This window comes from Taudactylus pleione, unplaced genomic scaffold (genome assembly GCF_031769625.1).
Source record: "Taudactylus pleione unplaced genomic scaffold, aTauple2 ptg000612l, whole genome shotgun sequence".
Taxonomy (NCBI): domain Eukaryota; kingdom Metazoa; phylum Chordata; class Amphibia; order Anura; family Myobatrachidae; genus Taudactylus; species Taudactylus pleione.
Window position 1 is genome coordinate 2,522,172 of NW_028285014.1, and position 23,670 is coordinate 2,545,841.

A 23,670-nucleotide genomic window follows, 5' to 3' on the forward strand; every position below is an offset into this window, starting at 1 on the left:
CACGTAGTCTGCTCCATTTCATGTATCCTTTAGGCAACTTCAACCCTATTTGCTCCTTACATTTCTCTTAAGGATATTCTTATGCCTATCCGAAGCGTGTTTAAATTGTTTCACCATTTAGCTTCAACAACATCGGATGGGAGGCTTTTCTATTTATCAACTACCCTTTCTGTGAAGTAATTTTTCATCAAATTTCCTCTAAGTCTACCTCCCTCCAGTTTCAGTGCATGTCTTCGTGTTCTTGTACATCTCTTCCTTTGAAGAATAAGTATTGTTTGCACAACATTCTTTTAGTATTCAGTAATCTAAACATAAAACACAAGAATAACTGGCATTGAAAGTATTTTAAGGCTCTTAGACTTTACATATAACGTGATATACAATTTACTTCTAAGACAAACTAATCTGTTCTGCTAGGATGAAGACCTTAGTAAAGGGTGGCAACAGTAATTTTGAAGGATAACACTTTAGCTTGAGCCATTTTTCCTAAATAATGTTATTTTAGAAACAGCTTTTAGAGGAAATGCATTAATCTAAGATCTTGATTTATTGACCCCTTTTTCAACAAGTCCAAATTATTTGTCAAAATCACAATCAAAAATATAAATAGTAAATTGATAAACCCTAACAGACAGCAGGTTCGGACATACTGATGTGCTTGTCAGGATGGCCGAGCGGTCTAAGGCGCCAGACTCAAGTTTCAACTCTTCCAGTTAATGGGAATTCTGGTCTCTGTAAAGAGGCGTGGGTTCAAATCCCACTTCTGACAATATTTTCTTGCTCTTTGGTTATGTTTTACACTCAAAATGACCGACATTGAGAAGTATGCTCAGGACATCCACAGTCTTTCAATCTTTCCTCTCCCAGACATTGATATCTTGATCCCATTTATTTCTAAGCAATATGAAGCACAATGATTGAATGAATTAAAGGGCATAGAAACTGTTAAAGACCTAAGAATTGATCGATTTTCCCATCTACATTCCAATCAAGATCAAATTACATTAGACTTAAATTAATTTAATTATTCTTAAATGATAAAGACACTATGATTAGTTTTAAAATTCTAAAGTTCAGTTCATGTAGAAATTGACTGTTGAAATAATGTTTTACATAGAAACAGAATTTGATGGCAGATAAGAACCACTTGGCCCACGTAGTCTGCTCCATTTCATGTATCCTTTAGGCAACTTCAATCCTATTTGCTCCTTACATTTCTCTTAAGGATATTCTTATGCCAATCCCAAGCGTGTTTAAATTGTTTCACCATTTAGCTTCAAAAACATCGGATGGGAGGCTTTTCTATTTATCAACTACCCTTTCTGTGAAGTAATTTTTCTTCAAATTTCCTCTAAGTCTACCTCCCTCCATTTTCAGTGCATGTCCTCGTGTTCTTGTACATCTCTTCCTTTGAAGAATAAGTATTGTTTGCACAACATTCTTTTAGTATTCAGTAATCTAAACATAAAACACAAGAATAATTGGCATTGAAAGTATTTTAAGGCTCTTAGACTTTACATATAACGTGATATACAATTTACTTCTAAGACAAACTAATCTGTTCTGCTAGGATGAAGACCTTAGTAAAGGGTGGCAACAGTAATTTTGAAGGATAACACTTTAGCTTGAGCCATTTTTCCTAAATAATGTTATTTTAGAAACAGCTTTTAGAGGAAATGCATTAATCTAAGATCTTGATTTAATGACCCCTTTTTCAACAAGTCCAAATTATTTGTCAAAATCACAATCAAAAATATAAATAGTAAATTGATAAACCCTAACAGACAGCAGGTTCGGACATACTGATGTGCTTGTCAGGATGGCCGAGCGGTCTAAGGCGCCAGACTCAAGTTTCAACTCTTCCAGTTAATGGGAATTCTGATCTCTGTAAAGAGGCGTGGGTTCAAATCCCACTTCTGACAATATTTTCTTGCTCTTTGGTTATGTTTTACACTCAAAATGACTGACATTGAGAAGTATGCTCAGGACATCCACAGTTTTTCAATCTTTCCTCTCCCAGACATTGATATCTTGATCCCATTTATTTCTAAGCAATATGAAGCACAATGATTGAATGAATTAAAGGGCATAGAAACTTTTAAAGACCTAAGAATTTATCGATTTTCCCATCTACATTCCAATCAAGATCAAATTACATTAGACATAAATTAATTTAATTATTCTTAAATGATAAAGACACTATGATTAGTTTTAAAATTCTAAAGTTCAGTTCATGTAGAAATTGGCTATTGAAATAATGTATTACATAGAAACAGAATTTGATGGCAGATAAGAACCACTTGGCCCATGTAGTCTGCTCCTTTTCATGTATCCTTTAGGCAACTTCAACCCTATTTGCTCCTTACATTTCTCTTAAGGATATTCTTATGCCTATCCGAAGCGTGTTTAAATTGTTTCACCATTTAGCTTCAACAACATCGGATGGGAGGCTTTTCTATTTATCAACTACCCTTTCTGTGAAGTAATTTTTCATCAAATTTCCTCTAAGTCTACCTCCCTCCAGTTTCAGTGCATGTCCTCGTGTTCTTGTACATCTCTTCCTTTGAAGAATAAGTATTGTTTGCACAACATTCTTTTAGTATTCAGTAATCTAAACATAAAACACAAGAATAATTGGCATTGAAAGTATTTTAAGGCTCTTAGACTTTACATATAACGTGATATACAATTTACTTCTAAGACAAACTAATCTGTTCTGCTAGGATGAAGACCTTAGTAAAGGGTGGCAACAGTAATTTTGAAGGATAACACTTTAGCTTGAGCCATTTTTCCTAAATAATGTTATGTTAGAAACAGCTTTTAGAGGAAATGCATTAATCTAAGATCTTGATTTAATGACCCCTTTTTCAACAAGTCCAAATTATTTGTCAAAATCACAATCAAAAATATAAATAGTAAATTGATAAACCCTAACAGACAGCAGGTTCGGACATACTGATGTGCTTGTCAGGATGGCCGAGCGGTCTAAGGCGCCAGACTCAAGTTTCAACTCTTCCAGTTAATGGGAATTCTGGTCTCTGTAAAGAGGCGTGGGTTCAAATCCCACTTCTGACAATATTTTCTTGCTCTTTGGTTATGTTTTACACTCAAAATGACCGACATTGAGAAGTATGCTCAGGACATCCACAGTCTTTCAATCTTTCCTCTCCCAGACATTGATATCTTGATCCCATTTATTTCTAAGCAATATGAAGCACAATGATTGAATGAATTAAAGGGCATAGAAACTGTTAAAGACCTAAGAATTGATCGATTTTCCCATCTACATTCCAATCAAGATCAAATTACATTAGACTTAAATTAATTAAATTATTCTTAAATGATAAAGACACTATGATTAGTTTTAAAATTCTAAAGTTCAGTTCATGTAGAAATTGACTGTTGAAATAATGTTTTACATAGAAACAGAATTTGATGGCAGATAAGAACCACTTGGCCCACGTAGTCTGCTCCATTTCATGTATCCTTTAGGCAACTTCAACCCTATTTGCTCCTTACATTTCTCTTAAGGATATTCTTATGCCTATCCGAAGCGTGTTTAAATTGTTTCACCATTTAGCTTCAACAACATCGGATGGGAGGCTTTTCTATTTATCAACTACCCTTTCTGTGAAGTAATTTTTCATCAAATTTCCTCTAAGTCTACCTCCCTCCAGTTTCAGTGCATGTCCTCGTGTTCTTGTACATCTCTTCCTTTGAAGAATAAGTATTGTTTGCACAACATTCTTTTAGTATTCAGTAATCTAAACATAAAACACAATAATAATTGGCATTGAAAGTATTTTAAGGCTCTTAGACTTTACATGTAACGTGATATACAATTTACTTCTAAGACAAACTAATCTGTTCTGCTAGGATGAAGACCTTAGTAAAGGGTGGCAACAGTAATTTTGAAGGATAACACTTTAGCTTGAGCCATTTTTCCTAAATAATGTTATTTTAGAAACAGCTTTTAGAGGAAATGCATTAATCTAAGATCTTGATTTAATGACCCCTTTTTCAACAAGTCCAAATTATTTGTCAAAATCACAATCAAAAATATAAATAGTAAATTGATAAACCCTAACAGACAGCAGGTTCGGACATACTGATGTGCTTGTCAGGATGGCCGAGCGGTCTAAGGTGCCAGACTCAAGTTTCAACTCTTCCAGTTAATGGGAATTCTGGTCTCTGTAAAGAGGCGTGGGTTCAAATCCCACTTCTGACAATATTTTCTTGCTCTTTGGATATGTTTTACACTCAAAATGACTGACATTGAGAAGTATGCTCAGGACATCCACAGTTTTTCAATCTTTCCTCTCCCAGACATTGATATCTTGATCCCATTTATTTCTAAGCAATATGAAGCACAATGATTGAATGAATTAAAGGGCATAGAAACTTTTAAAGACCTAAGAATTTATCGATTTTCCCATCTACATTCCAATCAAGATCAAATTACATTAGACATAAATTAATTTAATTATTCTTAAATGATAAAGACACTATGATTAGTTTTAAAATTCTAAAGTTCAGTTCATGTAGAAATTGGCTATTGAAATAATGTATTACATAGAAACAGAATTTGATGGCAGATAAGAACCACTTGGCCCATGTAGTCTGCTCCTTTTCATGTATCCTTTAGGCAACTTCAACCCTATTTGCTCCTTACATTTCTCTTAAGGATATTCTTATGCCTATCCGAAGCGTGTTTAAATTGTTTCACCATTTAGCTTCAACAACATCGGATGGGAGGCTTTTCTATTTATCAACTACCCTTTCTGTGAAGTAATTTTTCATCAAATTTCCTCTAAGTCTACCTCCCTCCAGTTTCAGTGCATGTCCTCGTGTTCTTGTACATCTCTTCCTTTGAAGAATAAGTATTGTTTGCTCAACATTCTTTTAGTATTCAGTAATCTAAACATAAAACACAAGAATAATTGGCATCGAAAGTATTTTAAGGCTCTTAGACTTTACATATAAGATGATATACAATTTGCTTCTAAGACAAACTAATCTGTTCTGCTAGGATGAAGACCTTAGTAAAGGGTGGCAACAGTAATTTTGAAGGATAACACTTTAGCTTGAGCCATTTTTCCTAAATAATGTTATTTTAGAAACAGCTTTTAGAGGAAATGCATTAATCTAAGATCTTGATGTAATGACCCCTTTTTCAACAAGTCCAAATTATTTGTCAAAATCACAATCAAAAATATAAATAGTAAATTGATAAACCCTAACAGACAGCAGGTTCGGACATACTGATGTGCTTGTCAGGATGGCCGAGCGGTCTAAGGCGCCAGACTCAAGATTCAACTCTTCCAGTTAATGGGAATTCTGGTCTCTGTAAAGAGGCATGGGTTCAAATCCCACTTCTGACAATATTTTCTTGCTCTTTGGTTATGTTTTACACTCAAAATTACCGACATTGAGAAGTATGCTCAGGACATCCACAGTCTTTCAATCTTTCCTCTCCCAGACATTGATATCTTGATCCCATTTATTTCTAAGCAATATGAAGCACAATGATTGAATGAATTAAAGGGCATAGAAACTGTTAAAGACCTAAGAATTGATCGATTTTCCCATCTACATTCCAATCAAGATCAAATTACATTAGACTTAAATTAATTAAATTATTCTTAAATGATAAAGACACTATGATTAGTTTTAAAATTCTAAAGTTCAGTTCATGTAGAAATTGACTGTTGAAATAATGTTTTACATAGAAACAGAATTTGATGGCAGATAAGAACCACTTGGCCCACGTAGTCTGCTCCTTTTCATGTATCCTTTAGGCAACTTCAATCCTATTTGCTCCTTACATTTCTCTTAAGGATATTCTTATGCCAATCCCAAGCGTGTTTAAATTGTTTCACCATTTAGCTTCAACAACATCGGATGGGAGGCTTTTCTATTTATCAACTACCCTTTCTGTGAAGTAATTTTACTTCAAATTTCCTCTAAGTCTACCTCCCTCCAGTTTCAGTGCATGTCCTCGTGTTCTTGTACATCTCTTCCTTTGAAGAATAAGTATTGTTTGCACAACATTCTTTTAGTATTCAGTAATCTAAACATAAAACACAAGAATAATTGGCATCGAAAGTATTTTAAGGCTCTTAGACTTTACATATAACGTGATATACAATTTACTTCTAAGACAAACTAATCTGTTCTGCTAGGATGAAGACCTTAGTAAAGGGTGGCAACAGTAATTTTGAAGGATAACACTTTAGCTTGAGCCATTTTTCCTAAATAATGTTATTTAAGAAACAGCTTTTAGAGGAAATGCATTAATCTAAGATCTTGATTTAATGACCCCTTTTTCAACAAGGCCAAATTATTTGTCAAAATCACAATCAAAAATATAAATAGTAAAATGATAAACCCTAACAGGAAGCAGGTTTGGACATACTGATGTGTTTGTCAGGATAGCCGAGCGGTCTAAGACACCAAACTCATGATTCTACTCTTCCAGTTAATGGGAATTCAGGTCTCTATAAAGAGGCGTAGGTTCAAATCCCACTTCTGACAACATATTTTTGCTCTTTGGTTATGTTTTACACTCAAAATGACTGACATTGAGAAGTATGCTCAGGACATCCACAGTTTTTCAATCTTTCCTCTCCCAGACATTGATATCTTGATCCCATTTATTTCTCAGCAATATGAAGCACAATGATTGAATGAATTAAAGGGCATAGAAACTTTTAAAGACCTAAGAATTGATCGATTTTCCCATCTACATTCCAATCAAGATCAAATTACATTAGACATAAATTAATTTAATTATTCTTAAATGATAAAGACACTATGATTAGTTTTAAAATTCTAAAGTTCAGTTCATGTAGAAATTGGCTATTGAAATAATGTATTACATAGAAACAGAATTTGATGGCAGATAAGAACCACTTGGCCCATGTAGTCTGCTCCTTTTCATGTATCCTTTAGGCAACTTCAACCCTATTTGCTCCTTACATTTCTCTTAAGGATATTCTTATGCCTATCCGAAGCGTGTTTAAATTGTTTCACCATTAGGCTTCAACAACATCGGATGGGAGGCTTTTCTATTTATCAACTACCCTTTCTGTGAAGTAATTTTTCATCAAATTTCCTCTAAGTCTACCTCCCTCCAGTTTCAGTGCATGTCCTCGTGTTCTTGTACATCTCTTCCTTTGAAGAATAAGTATTGTTTGCACAACATTCTTTTAGTATTCAGTAATCTAAACATAAAACACAAGAATAATTGGCATTGAAAGTATTTTAAGGCTCTTAGACTTTACATATAACGTGATATACAATTTACTTCTAAGACAAACTAATCTGTTCTGCTAGGATGAAGACCTTAGTAAAGGGTGGCAACAGTAATTTTGAAGGATAACACTTTAGCTTGAGCCATTTTTCCTAAATAATGTTATTTTAGAAACAGCTTTTAGAGGAAATGCATTAATCTAAGATCTTGATTTAATGACCCCTTTTTCAACAAGTCCAAATTATTTGTCAAAATCACAATCAAAAATATAAATAGTAAATTGATAAACCCTAACAGACAGCAGGTTCGAACATACTGATGTGCTTGTCAGGATGGCCGAGCGGTCTAAGGCGCCAGATTCAAGTTTCAGCTCTTCCAGTTAATGGGAATTCTGGTCTCTGTAAAGAGGCGTGGGTTCAAATCCCACTTCTGACAATATTTTCTTGCTCTTTGGTTATGTTTTACACTCAAAATGACCGACATTGAGAAGTATGCTCAGTACATCCACAGTTTTTCAGTCTTTCCTCTCCCAGACATTGATATCTTGATCCCATTTATTTCTCAGCAATATGAAGCACAATGATTGAATGAATTAAAGGGCATAGAAACTTTTAAAGACCTAAGAATTGATCGATTTTCCCATCTGCATTCCAATCAAGATCAAATTACATTAGAGTTAAATTAATTAAATTATTCTTAAATGATAAAGACACTATGATTAGTTTTAAAATTCTAAAGTTCAGTTCATATAGAAATTGGCTATTGAAATAATGTATTACATAGAAACAGAATTTGATGGCAGATAAGAACCACTTGGCCCATGTAGTCTGCTCCTTTTCATGTATCCTTTAGGCAACTTCAACCATATTTGCTCCTTACATTTCTCTTAAGGATATTCTTATGCCAATCCCAAGCATGTTTAAATTGTTTCACCATTTAGCTTCAACAACATCGGATGGGAGGCTTTTCTATTTATCAACTACCCTTTCTGTGAAGTAATTTTTCTTCACATTTCCTCTAAGTCTACCTCCCTCCAGTTTCAGTGCATGTCCTTGTGTTCTTGTACATCTCTTCCTTTGAAGAATAAGTATTGTTTGCACAACATTCTTTTAGTATTCAGTAATCTAAACATAAAACACAAGAATAATTGGCATCGAAAGTATTTTAAGGCTCTTAGACTTTACATATAACGTGATATACAATTTACTTCTAAGACAAACTAATCTGTTCTGCTAGGATGAAGACCTTAGTAAAGGGTGGCAACAGTAATTTTGAAGGATAACACTTTAGCTTGAGCCATTTTTCCTAAATAATGTTATTTAAGAAACAGCTTTTAGAGGAAATGCATTAATCTAAGATCTTGATTTAATTACCCCTTTTTCAACAAGGCCAAATTATTTGTCAAAATCACAATCAAAAATATAAATAGTAAAATGATAAACCCTAACAGGAAGCAGGTTTGGACATACTGATGTGCTTGTCAGGATGGCCGAGCGGTCTAAGACACCAAACTCATGATTCTACTCTTCCAGTTAATGGGAATTCAGGTCTCTGTAAAGAGGCGTAGGTTCAAATCCCACTTCTGACAATATATTTTTGCTCTTTGGTTATGTTTTACACTCAAAATGACTGACATTGAGAAGTATGCTCAGGACATCCACAGTTTTTCAATCTTTCCTCTCCCAGACATTGATATCTTGATCCCATTTATTTCTAAGCAATATGAAGCACAATGATTGAATGAATTAAAGGGCATAGAAACTTTTAAAGACCTAAGAATTGATCGATTTTCCCATCTACATTCCAATCAAGATCAAATTACATTAGACATAAATTAATTTAATTATTCTTAAATGATAAAGACACTATGATTAGTTTTAAAATTCTAAAGTTCAGTTCATGTAGAAATTGGCTATTGAAATAATGTATTACATAGAAACAGAATTTGATGGCAGATAAGAACCACTTGGCCCATGTAGTCTGCTCCTTTTCATGTATCCTTTAGGCAACTTCAACCCTATTTGCTCCTTACATTTCTCTTAAGGATATTCTTATGCCTATCCGAAGCGTGTTTAAATTGTTTCACCATTTAGCTTCAACAACATCGGATGGGAGGCTTTTCTATTTATCAACTACCCTTTCTGTGAAGTAATTTTTCATCAAATTTCCTCTAAGTCTACCTCCCTCCAGTTTCAGTGCATGTCCTCGTGTTCTTGTACATCTCTTCCTTTGAAGAATAAGTATTGTTTGCACAACATTCTTTTAGTATTCAGTAATCTAAACATAAAACACAAGAATAATTGGCATTGAAAGTATTTTAAGGCTCTTAGACTTTACATATAACGTGATATACAATTTACTTCTAAGACAAACTAATCTGTTCTGCTAGGATGAAGACCTTAGTAAAGGGTGGCAACAGTAATTTTGAAGGATAACACTTTAGCTTGAGCCATTTTTCCTAAATAATGTTATGTTAGAAACAGCTTTTAGAGGAAATGCATTAATCTAAGATCTTGATTTAATGACCCCTTTTTCAACAAGTCCAAATTATTTGTCAAAATCACAATCAAAAATATAAATAGTAAATTGATAAACCCTAACAGACAGCAGGTTCGGACATACTGATGTGCTTGTCAGGATGGCCGAGCGGTCTAAGGCGCCAGACTCAAGTTTCAACTCTTCCAGTTAATGGGAATTCTGGTCTCTGTAAAGAGGCGTGGGTTCAAATCCCACTTCTGACAATATTTTCTTGCTCTTTGGTTATGTTTTACACTCAAAATGACCGACATTGAGAAGTATGCTCAGGACATCCACAGTCTTTCAATCTTTCCTCTCCCAGACATTGATATCTTGATCCCATTTATTTCTAAGCAATATGAAGCACAATGATTGAATGAATTAAAGGGCATAGAAACTGTTAAAGACCTAAGAATTGATCGATTTTCCCATCTACATTCCAATCAAGATCAAATTACATTAGACTTAAATTAATTAAATTATTCTTAAATGATAAAGACACTATGATTAGTTTTAAAATTCTAAAGTTCAGTTCATGTAGAAATTGACTGTTGAAATAATGTTTTACATAGAAACAGAATTTGATGGCAGATAAGAACCACTTGGCCCACGTAGTCTGCTCCATTTCATGTATCCTTTAGGCAACTTCAACCCTATTTGCTCCTTACATTTCTCTTAAGGATATTCTTATGCCTATCCGAAGCGTGTTTAAATTGTTTCACCATTTAGCTTCAACAACATCGGATGGGAGGCTTTTCTATTTATCAACTACCCTTTCTGTGAAGTAATTTTTCATCAAATTTCCTCTAAGTCTACCTCCCTCCAGTTTCAGTGCATGTCCTCGTGTTCTTGTACATCTCTTCCTTTGAAGAATAAGTATTGTTTGCACAACATTCTTTTAGTATTCAGTAATCTAAACATAAAACACAAGAATAATTGGCATTGAAAGTATTTTAAGGCTCTTAGACTTTACATATAACGTGATATACAATTTACTTCTAAGACAAACTAATCTGTTCTGCTAGGATGAAGACCTTAGTAAAGGGTGGCAACAGTAATTTTGAAGGATAACACTTTAGCTTGAGCCATTTTTCCTAAATAATGTTATTTTAGAAACAGCTTTTAGAGGAAATGCATTAATCTAAGATCTTGATTTAATGACCCCTTTTTCAACAAGTCCAAATTATTTGTCAAAATCACAATCAAAAATATAAATAGTAAATTGATAAACCCTAACAGACAGCAGGTTCGGACATACTGATGTGCTTGTCAGGATGGCCGAGCGGTCTAAGGCGCCACACTCAAGTTTCAACTCTTCCAGTTAATGGGAATTCTGGTCTCTGTAAAGAGGCGTGGGTTCAAATCCCACTTCTGACAATATTTTCTTGCTCTTTGGTTATGTTTTACACTCAAAATGACTGACATTGAGAAGTATGCTCAGGACATCCACAGTTTTTCAATCTTTCCTCTCCCAGACATTGATATCTTGATCCCATTTATTTCTAAGCAATATGAAGCACAATGATTGAATGAATTAAAGGGCATAGAAACTTTTAAAGACCTAAGAATTGATCGATTTTGCCATCTACATTCCAATCAAGATCAAATTACATTAGACATAAATTAATTTAATTATTCTTAAATGATAAAGACACTATGATTAGTTTTAAAATTCTAAAGTTCAGTTCATGTAGAAATTGGCTATTGAAATAATGTATTACATAGAAACAGAATTTGATGGCAGATAAGAACCACTTGGCCCATGTAGTCTGCTCCTTTTCATATATCCTTTAGGCAACTTCAACCCTATTTGCTCCTTACATTTCTCTTAAGGATATTCTTATGCCTATCCGAAGCGTGTTTAAATTGTTTCACCATTTAGCTTCAACAACATCGGATGGGAGGCTTTTCTATTTATCAACTACCCTTTCTGTGAAGTAATTTTTCATCAAATTTCCTCTAAGTCTACCTCCCTCCAGTTTCAGTGCATGTCCTCGTGTTCTTGTACATCTCTTCCTTTGAAGAATAAGTATTGTTTGCTCAACATTCTTTTAGTATTCAGTAATCTAAACATAAAACACAAGAATAATTGGCATCGAAAGTATTTTAAGGCTCTTAGACTTTACATATAAGATGATATACAATTTGCTTCTAAGACAAACTAATCTGTTCTGCTAGGATGAAGACCTTAGTAAAGGGTGGCAACAGTAATTTTGAAGGATAACACTTTAGCTTGAGCCATTTTTCCTAAATAATGTTATTTTAGAAACAGCTTTTAGAGGAAATGCATTAATCTAAGATCTTGATGTAATGACCCCTTTTTCAACAAGTCCAAATTATTTGTCAAAATCACAATCAAAAATATAAATAGTAAATTGATAAACCCTAACAGACAGCAGGTTCGGACATACTGATGTGCTTGTCAGGATGGCCGAGTGGTCTAAGGCGCCAGACTCAAGATTCAACTCTTCCAGTTAATGGGAATTCTGGTCTCTGTAAAGAGGCATGGGTTCAAATCCCACTTCTGACAATATTTTCTTGCTCTTTGGTTATGTTTTACACTCAAAATGACCAACATTGAGAAGTATGCTCAGGACATCCACAGTCTTTCAATCTTTCCTCTCCCAGACATTGATATCTTGATCCCATTTATTTCTAAGCAATATGAAGCACAATGATTGAATGAATTAAAGGGCATAGAAACTGTTAAAGACCTAAGAATTGATCGATTTTCCCATCTACATTCCAATCAAGATCAAATTACATTAGACTTAAATTAATTAAATTATTCTTAAATGATAAAGACACTATGATTAGTTTTAAAATTCTAAAGTTCAGTTCATGTAGAAATTGACTGTTGAAATAATGTTTTACATAGAAACAGAATTTGATGGCAGATAAGAACCACTTGGCCCACGTAGTCTGCTCCTTTTCATGTATCCTTTAGGCAACTTCAATCCTATTTGCTCCTTACATTTCTCTTAAGGATATTCTTATGCCAATCCCAAGCGTGTTTAAATTGTTTCACCATTTAGCTTCAACAACATCGGATGGGAGGCTTTTCTATTTATCAACTACCCTTTCTGTGAAGTAATTTTTCTTCAAATTTCCTCTAAGTCTACCTCCCTCCAGTTTCAGTGCATGTCCTCGTGTTCTTGTACATCTCTTCCTTTGAAGAATAAGTATTGTTTGCACAACATTCTTTTAGTATTCAGTAATCTAAACATAAAACACAAGAATAATTGGCATCGAAAGTATTTTAAGGCTCTTAGACTTTACATATAACGTGATATACAATTTACTTCTAAGACAAACTAATCTGTTCTGCTAGGATGAAGACCTTAGTAAAGGGTGGCAACAGTAATTTTGAAGGATAACACTTTAGCTTGAGCCATTTTTCCTAAATAATGTTATTTAAGAAACAGCTTTTAGAGGAAATGCATTAATCTAAGATCTTGATTTAATGACCCCTTTTTCAACAAGGCCAAATTATTTGTCAAAATCACAATCAAAAATATAAATAGTAAAATGATAAACCCTAACAGGAAGCAGGTTTGGACATACTGATGTGCTTGTCAGGATAGCCGAGCGGTCTAAGACACCAAACTCATGATTCTACTCTTCCAGTTAATGGGAATTCAGGTCTCTGTAAAGAGGCGTAGGTTCAAATCCCACTTCTGACAATATATTTTTGCTCTTTGGTTATGTTTTACACTCAAAATGACTGACATTGAGAAGTATGCTCAGGACATCCACAGTCTTTCAATCTTTCCTCTCCCAGACATTGATATCTTGATCCCATTTATTTCTAAGCAATATGAAGCACAATGATTGAATGAATTAAAGGGCATAGAAACTTTTAAAGACCTAAGAATTGATCGATTTTCCCATCTACATTCCAATCAAGATCAAATTACATTAGACATAAATTAATTTAATAATTCTTAAATGATAAAGACACTATGATTAGTTTTAAAATTCTAAAGTTCAGTTCATGTAGAAATTGGCTATTGAAATAATGTATTACATAGAAACAGAATTTGATGGCAGATAAGAACCACTTGGCCCATGTAGTCTGCTCCTTTTCATGTATCCTTTAGGCAACTTCAACCCTATTTGCTCCTTACATTTCTCTTAAGGATATTCTTATGCCTATCCGAAGCGTGTTTAAATTGTTTCACCGTTTAGCTTCAACAACATCGGATGGGAGGCTTTTCTATTTATCAACTACCCTTTCTGTGAAGTAATTTTTCTTCAAATTTCCTCTAAGTCTACCTCCCTCCAGTTTCAGTGCATGTCCTTGTGTTCTTGTGCATCTCTTCCTTTGAAGAATAAGTATTGTTTGCACAACATTCTTTTAGTATTTAGTAATCTAAACATAAAACACAAGAATAATTGGCATTGAAAGTATTTTAAGGCTCTTAGACTTTACATATAACGTGATATACAATTTACTTCTAAGACAAACTAATCTGTTCTGCTAGGATGAAGACCTTTGTAAAGGGTGGCAACAGTAATTTTGAAGGATAACACTTTAGTTTGAGCCATTTTTCCTAAATAATGTTATTTAAGAAACAGCTTTTAAAGGAAATGCATTAATCTAAGATCTTGATTTAATGACCCCATTTTCAACAAGGCCAAATTATTTGTCAAAATCACAATCAAAAATATAAATAGTAAAATGATAAACCCTAACAGGAAGCAGGTTTGGACATACTGATGTGCTTGTCAGGATGGCCGAGCGGTCTAAGACACCAGACTCAAGATTCTATTCTTCCAGTTAATGGGAATTCTGGTCTCTGTAAAGAGGCGTAGGTTCAAATCCCACTTCTGACAATATATTTTTGCTCTTTGGTTATGTTTTACACTCAAAATGACTGACATTGAGAAGTATGCTCAGGACATCCACAGTCTTTCAATCTTCCCTCTCCCAGACATTGATATCTTGATCCCATTTATTTCTAAGCAATATGATGCACAATGATTGAATGAATTAAAGGGCATAGAAACTTTTAAAGACCTAAGAATTGATCGATTTTCCCATCTACATTCCAATCAAGATCAAATTACATTAGACTTAATTTAATTAAATTATTCTTAAATGATAAAGACACTATGATTAGTTTTAAAATTCTAAAGTTCAGTTCATGTAGAAATTGGCGGTTGAAATAATGTTTTACATAGAAACAGAATTTGATGGCAGATAAGAACCACTTGGCCCACGTAGTCTGCTACTTTTCATGTATCCTTTAGGCAACTTCAACCCTATTTGCTCCTTACATTTCTCTTAAGGATATTCTTATGCCTATCCGAAGCGTGTTTAAATTGTTTCACCGTTTAGCTTCAACAACATCGGATGGGAGGCTTTTCTATTTATCAACTACCCTTTCTGTGAAGTAATTTTTCATCAAATTTCCTCTAAGTCTACCTCCCTCCAGTTTCAGTGCATGTCCTCGTGTTCTTGTACATCTCTTCCTTTGAAGAATAAGTATTGTTTGCACAACATTCTTTTAGTATTCAGTAATCTAAACATAAAACACAAGAATAATTGGCATTGAAAGTATTTTAAGGCTCTTAGACTTTACATATAACGTGATATACAATTTACTTCTAAGACAAACTAATCTGTTCTGCTAGGATGAAGACCTTAGTAAAGGGTGGCAAAAGTAATTTTGAAGGATAACACTTTATCTTGAGCCATTTTTCCTAAATAATGTTATTTTAGAAACAGCTTTTAGAGGAAATGCATTAATCTAAGATCTTGATGTAATGACCCCTTTTTCAACAAGTCCAAATTATTTGTCAAAATCACAATCAAAAATATAAATAGTAAATTGATAAACCCTAACAGACATCAGGTTCGGACATACTGATGTGCTTGTCAGGAAGGCCGAGCGGTCTAAGGCGCCAGACTCAAGTTTCAATTCTTCCAGTTAATGGGAATTCTGGTCTCTGTAAAGAGGCGTGGGTTCAAATCCCACTGCTGACAATATTTTCTTACTCTTTGGTTATGTTTTACACTCAAAATGACCGACATTGAGAAGTATGCTCAGGACATCCACAGTCTTTCAATCTTTCCTCTCCCAGACATTGATATCTTGATCCCATTTATTTCTAAGCAATATGAAGCACAATGATTGAATGAATTAAAGGGCATAGAAACTTTTAAAGACCTAAGAATTGATCGATTTTCCCAACTACATTCCAATCAAGATCAAATTACATTAGACTTAAATTAATTAAATTATTCTTAAATGATAAAGACACTATGATTAGTTTTGAAATTCTAAAGTTCAGTTCATGTAGAAATTGGCTATTGAAATAATGTATTACATAGAAACAGAATTTGATGGCAGATAAGAACCACTTGGCCCATGTAGTCTGCTCCTTTTCATGTATCCTTTAGGCAACTTCAACCCTATTTGCTCCTTACATTTCTCTTAAGGATATTCTTATGCCAATCCCAAGCGTGTTTAAATTGTTTCACCGTTTAGCTTCAACAACATCGGATGGGAGGCTTTTCTATTTATCAACTACCCTTTCTGTGAAGTAATTTTTCTTCAAATTTCCTCTAAGTCTACCTCCCTCCATTTTCAGTGCATGTCCTCGTGTTCTTGTACATCTCTTCCTTTGAAGAATAAGTATTGTTTGCACAACATTCTTTTAGTATTCAGTAATCTAAACATAAAACACAAGAATAATTGGCATCGAAAGTATTTTAAGGCTCTTAGACTTTACATATAACGTGATATACAATTTACTTCTAAGACAAACTAATCTGTTCTGCTAGGATGAAGACCTTAGTAAAGGGTGGCAACAGTAATTTTGAAGGATAACACTTTAGCTTGAGCCATTTTTCCTAAATAATGTTATTTAAGAAACAGCTTTTAGAGGAAATGCATTAATCTAAGATCTTGATTTAATGACCCCTTTTTCAACAAGGCCAAATTATTTGTCAAAATAACAATCAAAAATATAAATAGTAAAATGATAAACCCTAACAGGAAGCAGGTTTGGACATACTGATGTGCTTGTCAGGATGGCCGAGCGGTCTAAGACACCAAACTCAAGATTCTACTCTTCCAGTTAATGGGAATTCAGGTCTCTGTAAAGAGGCGTAGGTTCAAATCCCACTTCTGACAATATATTTTTGCTCTTTGGTTATGTTTTACACTCAAAATGACTGACATTGAGTAGTATGCTCAGGACATCCACAGTCTTTCAATCTTTCCTCTCCCAGACATTGATATCTTGATCCCATTTATTTCTAAGCAATATGAAGCACAATGATTGAATGAATTAAAGGGCATAGAAACTTTTAAAGACCTAAGAATTGATCGATTTTCCCATCTACATTCCAATCAAGATCAAATTACATTAGACTTAAATTAATTTAATTATTCTTAAATGATAAAGACACTATGATTAGTTTTAAAATTCTAAAGTTCAGTTCATGTAGAAATTGGCTATTGAAATAATGTATTACATAGAAACAGAATTTGATGGCAGATAAGAACCACTTGGCCCATGTAGTCTGCTCCTTTTCATGTATCCTTTAGGCAACTTCAACCCTATTTGCTCCTTACATTTCTCTTAAGGATATTCTTATGCCTATCCGAAGCGTGTTTAAATTGTTTCACCGTTTAGCTTCAACAACATCGGATGGGAGGCTTTTCTATTTATCAACTACCCTTTCTGTGAAGTAATTTTTCATCAAATTTCCTCTAAGTCTACCTCCCTCCAGTTTCAGTGCATGTCCTCGTGTTCTTGTGCATCTCTTCCTTTGAAGAATAAGTATTGTTTGCACAACATTCTTTTAGTATTCAGTAATCTAAACATAAAACACAAGAATAATTGGCATTGAAAGTATTTTAAGGCTCTTAGACTTTACATATAACGTGATATACAATTTACTTCTAAGACAAACTAATCTGTTCTGCTAGGATGAAGACCTTTGTAAAGGGTGGCAACAGTAATTTTGAAGGATAACACTTTAGCTTGAGCCATTTTTCCTAAATAATGTTATTTAAGAAACAGCTTTTAAAGGAAATGCATTAATCTAAGATCTTGATTTAATGACCCCATTTTCAACAAGGCCAAATTATTTGTCAAAATCACAATCAAAAATATAAATAGTAAAATGATAAACCCTAACAGGAAGCAGGTTTGGACATACTGATGTGCTTGTCAGGATGGCCGAGCGGTCTAAGACACCAGACTCAAGATTCTATTCTTCCAGTTAATGGGAATTCTGGTCTCTGTAAAGAGGCGTAGGTTCAAATCCCACTTCTGACAATATATTTTTGCTCTTTGGTTATGTTTTACACTCAAAATGACTGACATTGAGAAGTATGCTCAGGACATCCACAGTCTTTCAATCTTTCCTCTCCCAGACATTGATATCTTGATCCCATTTATTTCTAAGCAATATGATGCACAATGATTGAATGAATTAAAGGGCATAGAAACTTTTAAAGACCTAAGAATTGATCGATTTTCCCATCTACATTCCAATCAAGATCAAATTACATTAGACTTAATTTAATTAAATTATTCTTAAATGATAAAGACACTATGATTAGTTTTAAAATTCTAAAGTTCAGTTCATGTAGAAATTGGCGGTTGAAATAATGTTTTACATAGAAACAGAATTTGATGGCAGATAAGAACCACTTGGCCCATGTAGTCTGCTCCTTTTCATGTATCCTTTAGGCAACTTCAACCCTATTTGCTCCTTACATTTCTCTTAAGGATATTCTTATGCCTATCCGAAGCGTGTTTAAATTTTTTCACCGTTTAGCTTCAACAACATCGGATGGGAGGCTTTTCTATTTATCAACTACCCTTTCTGTGAAGTAATTTTTCATCAAATTTCCTCTAAGTCTACCTCCCTCCAGTTTCAGTGCATGTCCTCGTGTTCTTGTACATCTCTTCCTTTGAAGAATAAGTATTGTTTGCACAACATTCTTTTAGTATTCAGTAATCTAAACATAAAACACAAGAATAATTGGCATTGAAAGTATTTTAAGGCTCTTAGACTTTACATATAACGTGATATACAATTTACTTCTAAGACAAACTAATCTGTTCTGCTAGGATGAAGACCTTAGTAAAGGGTGGCAAAAGTAATTTTGAAGGATAACACTTTATCTTGAGCCATTTTTCCTAAATAATGTTATTTTAGAAACAGCTTTTAGAGGAAATGCATTAATCTAAGATCTTGATGTAATGACCCCTTTTTCAACAAGTCCAAATTATTTGTCAAAATCACAATCAAAAATATAAATAGTAAATTGATAAACCCTAACAGACATCAGGTTCGGACATACTGATGTGCTTGTCAGGAAGGCCGAGCGGTCTAAGGCGCCAGACTCAAGTTTCAATTCTTCCAGTTAATGGGAATTCTGGTCTCTGTAAAGAGGCGTGGGTTCAAATCCCACTTCTGACAATATTTTCTTACTCTTTGGTTATGTTTTACACTCAAAATGACCGACATTGAGAAGTATGCTCAGGACATCCACAGTCTTTCAATCTTTCCTCTCCCAGACATTGATATCTTGATCCCATTTATTTCTAAGCAATATGAAGCACAATGATTGAATGAATTAAAGGGCATAGAAACTTTTAAAGACCTAAGAATTGATCGATTTTCCCAACTACATTCCAATCAAGATCAAATTACATTAGACTTAAATTAATTAAATTATTCTTAAATGATAAAGACACTATGATTAGTTTTAAAATTCTAAAGTTCAGTTCATGTAGAAATTGGCTATTGAAATAATGTATTACATAGAAACAGAATTTGATGGCAGATAAGAACCACTTGGCCCATGTAGTCTGCTCCTTTTCATGTATCCTTTAGGCAACTTCAACCCTATTTGCTCCTTACATTTCTCTTAAGGATATTCTTATGCCAATCCCAAGCGTGTTTAAATTGTTTCACCGTTTAGCTTCAACAACATCGGATGGGAGGCTTTTCTATTTATCAACTACCCTTTCTGTGCAGTAATTTTTCTTCAAATTTCCTCTAAGTCTACCTCCCTCCATTTTCAGTGCATGTCCTCGTGTTCTTGTACATCTCTTCCTTTGAAGAATAAGTATTGTTTGCACAACATTCTTTTAGTATTCAGTAATCTAAACATAAAACACAAGAATAATTGGCATCGAAAGTATTTTAAGGCTCTTAGACTTTACATATAACGTGATATACAATTTACTTCTAAGACAAACTAATCTGTTCTGCTAGGATGAAGACCTTAGTAAAGGGTGGCAACAGTAATTTTGAAGGATAACACTTTAGCTTGAGCCATTTTTCCTAAATAATGTTATTTAAGAAACAGCTTTTAGAGGAAATGCATTAATCTAAGATCTTGATTTAATGACCCCTTTTTCAACAAGGCCAAATTATTTGTCAAAATAACAATCAAAAATATAAATAGTAAAATGATAAACCCTAACAGGAAGCAGGTTTGGACATACTGATGTGCTTGTCAGGATGGCCGAGCGGTCTAAGACACCAAAGTCAAGATTCTACTCTTCCAGTTAATGGGAATTCAGGTCTCTGTAAAGAGGCATAGGTTCAAATCCCACTTCTGACAATATATTTTTGCTCTTTGGTTATGTTTTACACTCAAAATGACTGACATTGAGAAGTATGCTCAGGACATCCACAGTCTTTCAATCTTTCCTCTCCCAGACATTGATATATTGATCCCATTTATTTCTAAGCAATATGAAGCACAATGATTGAATGAATTAAAGGGCATAGAAACTTTTAAAGACCTAAGAATTGATCGATTTTCCCATCTACATTCCAATCAAGATCAAATTACATTAGACTTAAATTAATTTAATTATTCTTAAATGATAAAGACACTATGATTAGTTTTAAAATTCTAAAGTTCAGTTCATGTAGAAATTGGCTATTGAAATAATGTATTACATAGAAACAGAATTTGATGGCAGATAAGAACCACTTGGCCCATGTAGTCTGCTCCTTTTCATGTATCCTTTAGGCAACTTCAACCCTATTTGCTCCTTACATTTCTCTTAAGGATATTCTTATGCCTATCCGAAGCGTGTTTAAATTGTTTCACCGTTTAGCTTCAACAACATCGGATGGGAGGCTTTTCTATTTATCAACTACCCTTTCTGTGAAGTAATTTTTCATCAAATTTCCTCTAAGTCTACCTCCCTCCAGTTTCAGTGCATGTCCTCGTGTTCTTGTACATCTCTTCCTTTGAAGAATAAGTATTGTTTGCACAACATTCTTTTAGTATTCAGTAATCTAAACATAAAACACAAGAATAATTGGCATTGAAAGTATTTTAAGGCTCTTAGACTTTACATATAACGTGATATACAATTTACTTCTAAGACAAACTAATCTGTTCTGCTAGGATGAAGACCTTTGTAAAGGGTGGCAACAGTAATTTTGAAGGATAACACTTTAGCTTGAGCCATTTTTCCTAAATAATGTTATTTAAGAAACAGCTTTTAAAGGAAATGCATTAATCTAAGATCTTGATTTAATGACCCCATTTTCAACAAGGCCAAATTATTTGTCAAAATCACAATCAAAAATATAAATAGTAAAATGATAAACCCTAACAGGAAGCAGGTTTGGACATACTGATGTGCTTGTCAGGATGGCCGAGCGGTCTAAGACACCAGACTCAAGATTCTATTCTTCCAGTTAATGGGAATTCTGGTCTCTGTAAAGAGGCGTAGGTTCAAATCCCACTTCTGACAATATATTTTTGCTCTTTGGTTATGTTTTACACTCAAAATGACTGACATTGAGAAGTATGCTCAGGACATCCACAGTCTTTCAATCTTTCCTCTCCCAGACTTTGATATCTTGATCCCATTTATTTCTAAGCAATATGATGCACAATGATTGAATGAATTAAAGGGCATAGAAACTTTTAAAGACCTAAGAATTGATCGATTTTCCCATCTACATTCCAATCAAGATCAAATTACATTAGACTTAATTTAATTAAATTATTCTTAAATGATAAAGACACTATGATTAGTTTTAAAATTCTAAAGTTCAGTTCATGTAGAAATTGGCGGTTGAAATAATGTTTTACATAGAAACAGAATTTGATGGCAGATAAGAACCACTAGGCCCACGTAGTCTGCTACTTTTCATGTATCCTTTAGGCAACTTCAACCCTATTTGCTCCTTACATTTCTCTTAAGGATATTCTTATGCCTATCCGAAGCGTGTTTAAATTGTTTCACCGTTTAGCTTCAACAACATCGGATGGGATGCTTTTCTATTTATCAACTACCCTTTCTGTGAAGTAATTTTTCATCAAATTTCCTCTAAGTCTACCTCCCTCCAGTTTCAGTGCATGTCCTCGTGTTCTTGTACATCTCTTCCTTTGAAGAATAAGTATTGTTTGCACAACATTCTTTTAGTATTCAGTAATCTAAACATAAAACACAAGAATAATTGGCATTGAAAGTATTTTAAGGCTCTTAGACTTTACATATAACGTGATATACAATTTACTTCTAAGACAAACTAATCTGTTCTGCTAGGATGAAGACCTTAGTAAAGGGTGGCAAAAGTAATTTTGAAGGATAACACTTTATCTTGAGCCATTTTTCCTAAATAATGTTATTTTAGAAACAGCTTTTAGAGGAAATGCATTAATCTAAGATCTTGATGTAATGACCCCTTTTTCAACAAGTCCAAATTATTTGTCAAAATCACAATCAAAAATATAAATAGTAAATTGATAAACCCTAACAGACATCAGGTTCGGACATACTGATGTGCTTGTCAGGAAGGCCGAGCGGTCTAAGGCGCCAGACTCAAGTTTCAATTCTTCCAGTTAATGGGAATTCTGGTCTCTGTAAAGAGGCGTGGGTTCAAATCCCACTTCTGACAATATTTTCTTACTCTTTGGTTATGTTTTACACTCAAAATGACCGACATTGAGAAGTATGCTCAGGACATCCACAGTCTTTCAATCTTTCCTCTCCCAGACATTGATATCTTGATCCCATTTATTTCTAAGCAATATGAAGCACAATGATTGAATGAATTAAAGGGCATAGAAACTTTTAAAGACCTAAGAATTGATCGATTTTCCCAACTACATTCCAATCAAGATCAAATTACATTAGACTTAAATTAATTAAATTATTCTTAAATGATAAAGACACTATGATTAGTTTTAAAATTCTAAAGTTCAGTTCATGTAGAAATTGGCTATTGAAATAATGTATTACATAGAAACAGAATTTGATGGCAGATAAGAACCACTTGGCCCATGTAGTCTGCTCCTTTTCATGTATCCTTTAGGCAACTTCAACCCTATTTGCTCCTTACATTTCTCTTAAGGATATTCTTATGCCAATCCCAAGCGTGTTTAAATTGTTTCACCGTTTAGCTTCAACAACATCGGATGGGAGGCTTTTCTATTTATCAACTACCCTTTCTGTGAAGTAATTTTTCTTCAAATTTCCTCTAAGTCTACCTCCCTCCATTTTCAGTGCATGTCCTCGTGTTCTTGTACATCTCTTCCTTTGAAGAATAAGTATTGTTTGCACAACATTCTTTTAGTATTCAGTAATCTAAACATAAAACACAAGAATAATTGGCATCGAAAGTATTTTAAGGCTCTTAGACTTTACATATAACGTGATATACAATTTACTTCTAAGACAAACTAATCTGTTCTGCTAGGATGAAGACCTTAGTAAAGGGTGGCAACAGTAATTTTGAAGGATAACACTTTAGCTTGAGCCATTTTTCCTAAATAATGTTATTTAAGAAACAGCTTTTAGAGGAAATGCATTAATCTAAGATCTTGATTTAATGACCCCTTTTTCAACAAGGCCAAATTATTTGTCAAAATAACAATCAAAAATATAAATAG

At 33.8% G+C, this 23,670-nt stretch overlaps 10 non-coding genes across 10 annotated transcripts; all 10 read left to right on the plus strand.

Annotated features, from left to right (window-relative positions):
* The first annotated feature begins 660 nt into the window (after window positions 1-660).
* On the plus strand, window positions 661-769 carry TRNAL-CAA (transfer RNA leucine (anticodon CAA)). Its single transcript has 2 exons — window positions 661-698; window positions 724-769. It is a non-coding gene; the product is annotated as a tRNA-Leu (tRNA).
* Window positions 770-1,813: 1,044 nt separating this feature from the next.
* On the plus strand, window positions 1,814-1,922 carry TRNAL-CAA (transfer RNA leucine (anticodon CAA)). Its single transcript has 2 exons — window positions 1,814-1,851; window positions 1,877-1,922. It is a non-coding gene; the product is annotated as a tRNA-Leu (tRNA).
* Window positions 1,923-2,966: 1,044 nt separating this feature from the next.
* TRNAL-CAA (transfer RNA leucine (anticodon CAA)) lies at window positions 2,967-3,075 on the plus strand. Its single transcript has 2 exons — window positions 2,967-3,004; window positions 3,030-3,075. It is a non-coding gene; the product is annotated as a tRNA-Leu (tRNA).
* A 1,044-nt stretch (window positions 3,076-4,119) lies between these two features.
* TRNAL-CAA (transfer RNA leucine (anticodon CAA)) lies at window positions 4,120-4,228 on the plus strand. The gene is made up of 2 exons: window positions 4,120-4,157; window positions 4,183-4,228. It is a non-coding gene; the product is annotated as a tRNA-Leu (tRNA).
* A 1,044-nt stretch (window positions 4,229-5,272) lies between these two features.
* Window positions 5,273-5,381, plus strand: TRNAL-CAA (transfer RNA leucine (anticodon CAA)). Its single transcript has 2 exons — window positions 5,273-5,310; window positions 5,336-5,381. It is a non-coding gene; the product is annotated as a tRNA-Leu (tRNA).
* Window positions 5,382-7,578: 2,197 nt separating this feature from the next.
* TRNAL-CAA (transfer RNA leucine (anticodon CAA)) lies at window positions 7,579-7,687 on the plus strand. Its single transcript has 2 exons — window positions 7,579-7,616; window positions 7,642-7,687. It is a non-coding gene; the product is annotated as a tRNA-Leu (tRNA).
* A 2,197-nt stretch (window positions 7,688-9,884) lies between these two features.
* Window positions 9,885-9,993, plus strand: TRNAL-CAA (transfer RNA leucine (anticodon CAA)). The gene is made up of 2 exons: window positions 9,885-9,922; window positions 9,948-9,993. It is a non-coding gene; the product is annotated as a tRNA-Leu (tRNA).
* A 2,197-nt stretch (window positions 9,994-12,190) lies between these two features.
* TRNAL-CAA (transfer RNA leucine (anticodon CAA)) lies at window positions 12,191-12,299 on the plus strand. Its single transcript has 2 exons — window positions 12,191-12,228; window positions 12,254-12,299. It is a non-coding gene; the product is annotated as a tRNA-Leu (tRNA).
* A 6,809-nt stretch (window positions 12,300-19,108) lies between these two features.
* TRNAL-CAA (transfer RNA leucine (anticodon CAA)) lies at window positions 19,109-19,217 on the plus strand. The gene is made up of 2 exons: window positions 19,109-19,146; window positions 19,172-19,217. It is a non-coding gene; the product is annotated as a tRNA-Leu (tRNA).
* Window positions 19,218-22,567: 3,350 nt separating this feature from the next.
* Window positions 22,568-22,676, plus strand: TRNAL-CAA (transfer RNA leucine (anticodon CAA)). Its single transcript has 2 exons — window positions 22,568-22,605; window positions 22,631-22,676. It is a non-coding gene; the product is annotated as a tRNA-Leu (tRNA).
* The last annotated feature ends 994 nt before the right edge of the window (window positions 22,677-23,670 follow it).